The 7,971-nt window shown below is 38.5% G+C and overlaps 1 long non-coding RNA gene across 1 annotated transcript in view; it reads right to left on the bottom strand.

The window, feature by feature from the left end:
• Window positions 1-620: 620 nt before the first annotated feature.
• LOC308596232 overlaps window positions 621-7,971 on the bottom strand; it is a 65,337-nt gene continuing 57,986 nt past the window's right edge. Inside the window, exon 5 of the long non-coding RNA XR_014012416.1 lies at window positions 621-690. This is a non-coding gene — a long non-coding RNA (uncharacterized lncRNA). The remainder of the gene's footprint in view (window positions 691-7,971) is intronic.

Here is a 7,971-nt window from a genome sequence, read left to right as displayed (position 1 = left end):
AAACCTAATTTGTACTTTTGGTGTGTGTGTGTGTGTGTGTGTGTGTGTGCTTATTTTGAATCTGCGTGTTTCAATCTCAAACCGACATCTATTTATTTCATGTTCCCAATGCTAAATGTTTTTCTTCTATGGTTTTTCAGGAAACCAGCTGTGAGGGTTGAGAGGAATATGTTTGTCGTTGTGGGACGGATTGCTAAAAACAATACAACTGGGGTGTATTTTGCCATGACAGTTCTTTAAATAGTCTCTGGCATGGCGCAGAGGAGTTAACAGCATCATTAAACACAGACAGACAGACAGAAACACACACACACGTAATGAAGGACCAAAAGCATCTTGTCTCCACTAGCATAAAAATACTGGGGAGAAATGTAGGTATGAATGCATTTTATCTGAGTAAACTTACAAAATATTTACAAATGGGTGTCCTTGAATGCTCAGTGGATTATGTTAAATGGGTTACCAAAAGCTATTTGCCCTTCCATTGCTTTCAATCTTTAGCATTTCTGACATAATAATCTGATAGGCAAATCTCCTTGCACGGCTTCTTGCCATTATAGACTCCCTGCTGTAGCTGCTTAAAGGGCAAATTAACAGTAGCACAATTCAAGTCACCTCTTCACCTCTAATACAAAGCATCAGCTGCATGTTCTTGCTCTGCTAAAGCTCTCCATATGGTTGCTGCAGGACCTTAACAAAAGGATTAAAAAAAAAAAAGCGCTTAGAGCCCAGAATGAAGACTGAATAAATAGGAAGAGGGAAGCAAAAAAGTCTTTAAGTCAAATCACAGCTCCCATTTCTGTTATTTGAAGGTTATGTTGGAAAATAGAGAGGTACCATCTGCAATTTATTAATACGTTGTAATCTTCATTAGTTAATTTTTGCTCAGTGCAAATGTGATTAAGGATGTGACCTTCAGATGATGATTATTAATACCAAATATTGCATTATGAAACTATTAAATTGTAGGCAAATATTGGTACTTTGCAGACAATCAGAATGATAAGTGTGATAGTTTGTAGAGATACTGTACCAACATTTCCCTCTGACTGATTGCATTGCATATTGATATTAGCAAGTATCAGTATGTAGTGCAATCAGTCAGCAGAAAATGAGTGAAATGTAAACTAATGAGAGCTAATTGTCTCTTATAATAGCAAGGACACAGAATTCTATCAATTAAATTAGGCTAAGTTGAAACAGTGATCAATGTAATAATGTTGTGATATCAACCAAATTAGATGCAGTAATGAAATGGGTGATGTGCTAGGGTGACAACATAAGTAAAGTGAAACTTTTGATTGGGTTTTAAAGTCAGTGAACCCACCTGCCCCTACCTTGCCTTAACCCAATGCAATATTCTCTTTAGCTACAAGCTCAGGACTGAGTAGGTAGTGTAATACAATATATATCATTAGGTATATGGTTACATTCAGACCATTAATCCATCTAGTTCAGTACTGTCCCTATACTGCAGACTTTCCCAACCCGATGCCTTCCAGAACTTGCTGGACTACAACTCCCATGATCCCTGCCCTTTGGCCATGCTGACTGGGGCTGATGGAAGTTGTAGTCCAAAACATCTGGAAGACACCAGACTCGGGGAGGTTGCTTTAGACTGGAGGATGAGGATGAATTCTCAATAGAAAGTGGCAGTAGCTCTCTAGGACTTTTTTCAGACCCACCTAGAGATACCAGGAAGTGAACCTTTTGGAGGCAAAGTGATGCAAACAGAATACAGTGATACCTCTAGTAACAAACTTAATTTGTTCTGGAGGTCCGTTCTTAACCTGAAACTGTTCTTAACTAGAGGCGTGCTTTCGCTGCCGCTGTGCCGCCGGCACACGATTTCCGTTCTCATCCTGGGGCAAAGTTCTCAACTCGAGGTAACTCTTCCTGGTTAGAAGAGTTTGTAACCTGAAGCGTTTGTAACCTGAGGCGTTTGTAACTAGAGGTACCACTTTATACAAAAGGGAAAAGACATGTGAAGCTTACAGGAATGGAGTTAGTGAAGAACTCTGGCTAATGGAGTATTCATCAGAAGTGGCTGAAAGCAGATCACCAGTGCTAAAGACAGGTTGGTGTATGACAAGGGAATAGCTGGAGCAGGCATAGGCAAACTTGGCCCTCCAGATGTTTTGAGACTACAATTCCCATCATCCCTGACCACTGGTCCTGTTAGCTAGGAATGATTGGAGTTGTAGTCCCAAAACATCTTGAGAGCTGAGTTTGCCTATGCCTGAGCTGGAGGGAAACCTCCAAACGTCAATGGCAAATTTGAAATTCCTAAGAAGTATATTTTGGTTCGTTTTCTCCTCTCTGCTATCTGAATTTTTAAACAGCAGGGATAGAACACAGATGGGAAATTGCTCACTCTTCATTTCTGGTGTGAGAACAGCTGAGGCTGTCAGGTCTGTGTGTGTCTTCAAGGAATTTCCAAGTGGAGCAAATGACCTAAGGGAAAAGCTACAGCCCTGATAAACACTGTTGACTACTGACATATATGCACAATTCTGTTAATAGTGCTTGCGGATGAGGAGGAAATTTGATTCTCAGTGTGCTTTTAAAGGAGAAGCTATCTAATTTGCACTTACTGAAGCAGTATGAGACCCAAAGCAAAGCCATCCTTTGAAAATGACATTGTTCTGAATGCTTATATTCTTCTACTTAGTGTATGTGTGGGGTTTTGTGTCAGCGTCACTTGTGTGGGTTCTCTTTCTGTTCACTTGTTATATTTCCTCAGTGATGAGAGAAGTTGCAAGTGGCCTAGGGTTTGGTTGGTTGCCTTTGACTGGCTGTAGTGAGATTTGTTTATGTGTGTGAGTGTGTGAGGGGGTGGATTTTTGGATCAGGTTAGCCATATTGATTCATTTGTTGTCGGTGGATTCTTGTTGTTGTCTTGTTGGGCTGTGTTTGTGATGAAGGGGACCCGTACCGGAGTAAAGGCATCTTCTTCTATTTGTCCCCATGTCAGTTTCAGTTTATTGGTTAGCTTTTCTAGTAAGGCTGTTTCCCATACTGTTTGATACCATTGGTCCATGTTTACTCCTGACAGGTCTCTCCAGTGCCTGGGTTTTTTCATTTCCTCCCAAAGCCCCCCCCCCCGGAAAATTGGGAAAAAAGTGTGTGGAATATTCAAACTATATCAAACTACCCCCCAGTCCCCCCCAAAAGCTTTGGTAAAAAATGGGGGGGGTCCAGTTTTTTCCCAGGTCTCCCCATCTCTAGGTGTATAGGTTGGAATACAATTCTGCAAATTCTGAGGTTATTTCTTTGGAGGAGAATGTTATGTTGCTGGGTTTTTTTGGTGATACAGTGAATTCTTTTTTTGAGTGATTTTTCTCCTTACACCTGTTTGCTAACAGTCTGGAGTTTCCCCCTCCATACTCGTAGAAGCGCTGTTTTGAGTATAGGATGTTAATCATTGTTTTGTTGATTTCAAGTGAGTTGAGTTCCCTCCTTTTTAGTTCTCTAAATTTAAGGAGTCTTTTGGCTCCTGTTTGTAGCGTGATGAGAGGGCCATGATACGATACGATATCTGAAAAATGTTTTGTCCTATTTTGCTAATTTTTGAGGAGGTTTGATTTTTAAGCTGTGCTTTCTCTTTTACGCAAGCTCCCCTAGTGTCAGCTTTCATGGTGTCCCAAAGGAGGGGGTTGTTATATTGTCTACATCATTTTCTTTGGAATAGTTTTGGAGAGTTTTTGTGAGACTCCCTCTAGTTAGTTTATTTGTGGTTAGGATAGGACTGAAGAACCATGATGGGGTGGTTCATGTTTCTTCTCCTATTTTAAGAGTAGCTTCTACTGGGGCATGGTCTGTGATTTTAATGTTACCTATGTTCATTGATTCAACCAGGGGGATCAGGCCTTGTGGGAGCAGAATGCTGTCAAGTCTGGACAATATGCCGTAGTGCCTGGATTGTAATGTGTGGCTGGTGTCTGCTGGGTTTTCTTCACACCATATGTGTTTTGAAGCATTTTTAACGATTGATAAGAGTACCTAATTGTTTGGGGTTTCCTTCAGAGGAAAGTTGCCCATGGGATTGTAGGGTGGATATCTTTCAGGTGCCTCTCATGTTTAGGCTGAGATCACCTCCCAAGATTGCTTCCCCTTTGGAGAAGGAGAGGAATTTATTTAGTGTTTGCTGGATGAGCTCTAATTGTTTTGAGTTTGGGGCATATATGGAACCAATGGTCAGTTTAGTTTTGCCATCTAGCATCCCTTTAGCAAAATTTTATCTGCCTCTTGTCTTTTCACACTGTTGTGGTTTTGAAATTCAGGTCTCTACTGAATATCATAGTTACTCTGTGGGTCTTTCCTGAGCCAGGTGCAACCCATTGTTGACTGAAGCGGGGTTCGCTCAGGAGTTTGATTCCTTTGGGTAGATTGTGTGTTTCTTGTAGGAAGGCAATGTGTGATTTCATGGTGTTTACATATGAGGTGATGCGTTTTCATTTGATGCGGTTTTACAACCCCCTCATGTTTAGTATATATATTGAGAGAAAATTACTTGAGGTACAAGACACTTTGGACAAGAAATTGGAGGGAGTGGTGGGGGAATTGACAGGAAAGGTTAAAGATTTATCAGTAAGAACCAAGGTTCTGGAAGATTCAATGAAAAAGGTGCAAAAAGATACGAAAACTAGTAAGAAGGAGGTGGATAGAATTAGAGTAGAAGTTAAAGAGATAGAAAGAGTGCAGGAAGAGTTGTTGGACAATATGGCTATGACGCAAATGAGGCAAAATCAAACCAACCTGAAACTGAGGGGTGTACCAGAGACCCCAAATGAGAATATTAGATCTAAAATGATAAAAGAGCTGGCAACTTGGTTAAATAAGAGTGAGGAGGAGGTAAACTGTCATTTAGTAAATATTTTTCGAATAAGACCAAAGTCAGACAGAGCCAGAAAGAAAAAGCTGCCAGGTGATGTAATTGTCATGTTCAACACTTTGGAAATAAGAAATGAAATACTGCAACAGAACCACATAAAAAGGTTATATATTGAAGGAAACCCAATTATTATCTTTAGAGAAATTCCTTCGAGATTTCTTCGAAGGAGAGAGACATATAAAAAATTAACAAACCAATTGAAGAAGAATGGGATATTGTATAGATGGGAGTTTCCTGAAGGCATTTCATTCTACTTTAAGGAAAAAAGGTTTAAATTAAGCACCAGTGTTGAACTCCAAAAATTTGTGAGGAGATACGAGAAGGACCTGGGAAAAGTTGAAGGGGAGGCGGAAAGGGAGGAACGACAGAGAGACGAGGAGGGTGAAGGGAGTGAAGAAGAAGAAAAAGAGGAGAGCTTAACAGGAGAAGGGGAAGAACAAGAGGAGGAAAGCAAGGAACAGTAGTTTCTATTTAATCTAGTTAAATTAGCTAGAATAGTTTAATAGATGGCTCTAAAAACAATAAGCTGGAATGTGAACGGTTTGAACAATAAAAATAAGAGGAATCAGATTGCGCATGTATTGCTGAAAAAGAATTGGGATCTAATTTGTCTTCAAGAAACGCATGTAATAGGAAAACACAAGAGGGTATTAAGTAATAAGAGATTGGGATTGGACTTTGTGACCTCCGACAAGGTTAAGAAAAGAGGGGTAGTAATTTATATAAAGGAAAAATATGACCCGCAATTACTGTACAAAGATGAACATGGGAGAGTAGTGGTGGTGCAGATGGTGTTTCATGGAGAAAAAATAGTTGTGGTTGGAATATATGCCCCGAATGAGAAAAAATCAGCTTTCTTTTTGGAATTAGATAATATACTAACGGAATGGATGGATCAGAAAATGATATTGATGGGAGATTTTAATGGGGTGGTGACGCCGAATACGGATAGATTAACAAAAAGACAAGATGGGAAAGAAGGTAAACTACCACGATCTTTCTTTGACATGGTAAATAATTTGGGATTGACGGATGCTTGGAGATTTAAAAATCCTACTGCAAAACAATTCACTTTTTTTTCAAATCCGAATCAGAGCTGGGGGAGGATAGACAGTATTTGGGTCTCGAGGGAATTGGTACAGAACTTAATTAAGTCTGAAATTTGGCCTCGAACTTTATCTGATCATAGTGCGGTTTCCATGGAGTTAAAAGGTAGAGAGGTTAAAACAGCCAGATGGAGAATGAATGAATATTTATTTAATGATCAAAAGATAGTAAATAAGGCTATAGAAACAATTGAAGAATACTTTAGGTGGAACTTAAATGGAGAAACTTCCATAGAGACGGTGTGGGACGCAGGAAAAGCGGTCATGAGGGGTTTTTTGATTCAGAAAAATAGCCAATTAAGAAAAGAAAAGGAAAAAAAGAAAGAGCAGATTTTAACACAGATTATGGAAAATGAAAGAAAATTAACTGTTAACCCTAGTGAAGAGAGTTTAAAACAGAACTTAAAAATATTACAAGCTAAATTTGCTACAATAATTAACCAAGAGATAGAGTGGAAAATTAAGAGGATGAATCAAAAGAACTTTGAGTCCGCAAATAAGATAGGGAAATATCTAGCGTGGCAGTTGAGAGAAAGGAAGAAGTTGAGTACGATCAGTAAAATAAAAGAAGGAGATATGATTATGGAAGAACCAAAAGAAATAAAAAGAATATTCCAAAGATATTATAAGGATTTGTATAAAAGAGGAGAGGAAACAGAACAAGAAATAGATCAATTTTTGCAAAAACACCATCTGGAACAAATTGTAGAAGATGAAAGAGCAGCACTAGATGAGATAATAACACAGGAAGAGATAAAAAAGGCTATCAAAAAGATGAAAGTTGGGAAGGCGCCGGGACCGGACGGCCTTCCGGCCAAATATTACAAAATATTAATTAACCAAATATCACCAGTGCTGGGAGAGGTTATGAACAATATATTGAGAGAAGGAAAGATACCTAATACCTGGAAGGAAGCCTATGTTACATTGATTCCTAAAAAAGAGGTGGACACTATGGAAGTAAAGAACTATAGGCCAATCTCATTATTAAATAATGATTATAAGCTATTTGCAGACATAATGGCGGAAAGATTAAAGAAGGTCTTGATTAATAAAATTCATGGTGACCAAACAGGATTTCTCCCAGGGAGACAATTACGGGATAATGTAAGGAATTTGATTGACATTATTGAATACTTGGACATGAAAATAGACAGAAAAGCTGCACTGGTTTTCATAGACGCCGAAAAGGCATTTGACAATGTTTCCTGGAACTTCCTAAAGAAGGTTTTGGAGAGGATGGGAATTGGCGAAAAATTTAGAAGAGGCATAGAAGCAATATACAAAGAACAGAAAGCAAAGCTGGTGATAAATAATAATACAACAGAATATTTTAACATTTATAAAGGGACCAGACAAGGTTGCCCCCTGTCCCCCTTATTATTTATTATAATTTTGGAAGTACTTAATAAGAGACTGAGGGAGGCAACAGAAGTGAAAGGAATTAGAGTAGGAAAGAAGGAATTCAAAATCAAAGCCTTCGCCGACGATATTGTTCTGACTTTGGAAGATCCACAAGATAGTGTAAAAGAAGCACTACAAAAAATTGAGGAATTTGGAGAGGTGGCAGGTTTTAAGGTAAATAAGAATAAAACTAAAATGCTGGTTAAAAATCTAACTAAGGAAGAAACGAAAGATCTAGAACAAAAAGTGGAAATCATGGTGGTGAAAAAAGTGAAATATTTGGGAGTGTGGATCACGGCAAAAAACATAAACCTATATAAAGATAATTATGAAGTTACATGGAAAAAAATAAAGAAAGATCTGGAAATATGGGGGAGGATGAAATTTTCCTTTTTAGGGAGGATAGCAGTGGTTAAAATGAATGTTTTGCCGAGGATGTTGTTTTTATTTCAAACTCTTCCAGTTATTAAAGGTTTAAAACAATGTAAAGAATGGCAGAGAACCCTGATGAAATTCATCTGGCAGGGGAAAAGACCAAGGATTAAAATGAAAATATTAACTGATAAA

The sequence above is a fragment of the Podarcis bocagei genome (genome assembly GCF_964188305.1).
Source record: "Podarcis bocagei genome assembly, chromosome: 1".
NCBI lineage: Eukaryota > Metazoa > Chordata > Lepidosauria > Squamata > Lacertidae > Podarcis > Podarcis bocagei.
The sequence above is the reverse complement of the archived record's forward strand: the minus strand, read 5'-3'. Positions and strand labels throughout refer to the sequence as shown.